Source organism: Drosophila albomicans, chromosome 3 (assembly GCF_009650485.2).
Source record: "Drosophila albomicans strain 15112-1751.03 chromosome 3, ASM965048v2, whole genome shotgun sequence".
Lineage (NCBI taxonomy): Eukaryota > Metazoa > Arthropoda > Insecta > Diptera > Drosophilidae > Drosophila > Drosophila albomicans.
In genome coordinates this window covers 2,806,365-2,808,687 of record NC_047629.2, presented here as the reverse complement: position 1 = coordinate 2,808,687, position 2,323 = coordinate 2,806,365, and the positions used below count along the sequence as shown (strand labels likewise).

The 2,323-nt window shown below is 31.8% G+C and overlaps 1 long non-coding RNA gene across 1 annotated transcript; it reads left to right on the top strand.

The window, feature by feature from the left end:
- Positions 1-813: 813 nt before the first annotated feature.
- LOC117568899 (uncharacterized) lies at positions 814-1,479 on the top strand. Its single transcript, XR_004572208.2, has 2 exons — positions 814-1,043; positions 1,114-1,479. It is a non-coding gene; the product is annotated as an uncharacterized LOC117568899 (long non-coding RNA).
- The last annotated feature ends 844 nt before the right edge of the window (positions 1,480-2,323 follow it).

Here is a 2,323-nt window from a genome sequence, read left to right as displayed (position 1 = left end):
TGCAGTCAGACAGTCATTGGATCATTTGTCTTGGCATTGTTGCCTTTTTCAGATTTCTTTTGCTTTTCTTTCTTTTGTGGAACAGCTTTTTTATTGCTGCCACTGCCACTGCCGCTGCTGTTGCTGTTGCATGAACGTTGAGCAACGAAACGCTGCAACATGGCTTATGGGTTAAGGCAGCTTATATGTCACTAAAGATAGAGAAATAAGGGAAATTCTAAGTTTAGTGGCTCTAAAAGTTAGAAAGCAAATACAAATACAAGTCACGAGTCCAGTATGAATCAGCTAAGGTAAAGGCTGTTAAAACATCTGAGTAAATGATTCAACTCGATGGTAGGTGACACATCTATAAAAGGCATTGGTAATTTCAAAATTTTGAATTCTTTTAGTGCTTAAATTAAAGTTACTTTCTACTTCCTTACTTTTATTAAATAATTGTAAATTTATTTTTTTATAAAAAGAATTTTGAAAAGTCAAAATGAAAATATTTATAACAAAATTAAATTGTATTAATATGTCGATTCCTTTTTTTTTAATTTATCATCATATCTATTAGTTTTGAAACATTAGTTATAAAAGACATACATATCTACTCCTCATCCTGTAAAAATTGTATAGATAACATATTAATTCAACGTTTCTTGACTATTTTTATTAACTGAAGCTGGCAAAATTATATTATATTATAATATACAAATATATAGTTATAATTTCAAAAATACTTAATCGAAATGTTAAAAGGAGAATAACATCGCTAGACTCTGTAAAATATCACAATTATACCTATATTTTATGTTTACCAACACTAAAAAAAAGAATTGATCGAAATATCGATTGAACATTAAGCGTCACTGTAAAAGAAAGAGGAATTGTAAAAACATGAAGTTTTTTAAGCTCTCTTATTTCTTTCCATCTCTTTTTCGTTGATACATAATTTAAATAAATACAATTTATGATGTTATAATAATAAAAGACGTGTTTGTGTTTTGAGTGCTCTAAAAAAATGCAGAAATGCAAAAATAGCAAAGTGGAAAAATATGACAGTAAGCAGAAAAATTTGTCTTTGATAATTGATAATTTTCCATCAATTTAAATATTTAATCAATTTTACAGAAATTGAAAAATAAATCGAAAATTACAACCATTGGGATGTAGCGCAACAAAACTTGAAAAACTAACGAATAGAAAAATTCAGAAAAGAAATTTCACCAAAAATTCAACTCCCAAATGTACTGAAATACACACACCCTCGCACACACACACACACACACACACAGTAAGCCAACAACACTGGCAGCGATACGTAAAAAAGTTAACAGAGCAACAGAATCACGGGCCTGACTCGGGGCTCGTTGCTGATGCTGGCTCTGGCTGAATGTCCGGAGCAAATGAAGGTGTCAAAATGACAAGCAGACACAGCAAAAAAAAAAAGCAGAAAAAATAAAGAAACGAAGCCCTTGGACAAACACAAACACACACTCGCACACATAGATAGACACAGACACACACACACACAACTATAGAAGAGCGCCTGCCTGGTCGGACGTATAGTGGACGGATGGATAGATGGATGGATAGCTCGGGCTGCCTGGACGGACGGGTCGAGCTGTCTGTCTGCTTGTCTGACTGGCTAACTGTATAAACGCCAAAACGACAGCAGCATTTGCTAACTTGCAGCTTCAACAATAACAATAACAACATCAGCAATGGCAGCAGCAGCAATAGTAAAAAGAAAATACAATAAAAACAATACAAATACGAGGATAGTGTACACATGCAACAACAGAGACTACATAATTGTATCTGGTCGCATGTATCTACACGCTGGCCGTGCATTGTATTGCAGTTACGTGCTTGATGGCCCAGCAAAATGGCGAATCAACAAGACAAAATAGAGGAAAGTGAAACTAAAGTCATCAGTGAACCGGCAATACGAATAGCCGCTGTTCTATGCAACGATTTCCAGAAGTATTTCATGGAACTCATTGAAATTGGATATTTAAATTACAAATAGAAATTAAAGATTTTTTTTATTGATTTTATTTAAAATATATTACAATACATTTTATTTAATTTTTGCTTAACCTATCCAAAATATTTGACAAATTTGATGAATTTTTGAAGGCATCCTGAATTTTGTAGAAATGTATCATTTATTAATTGAAGAACTAAATAAATAAAACAATAAATTAAAAAAAAAGGAAATGAGCGTTTTTGCTAATGTTGTTGTTTTAATTATCTTACAATCAAACTTATTTAATTTTTGTTTAACTAAATTTTGTTGACATCATTTTTAAAAACAGCCTCAGTATATTGTATGTAT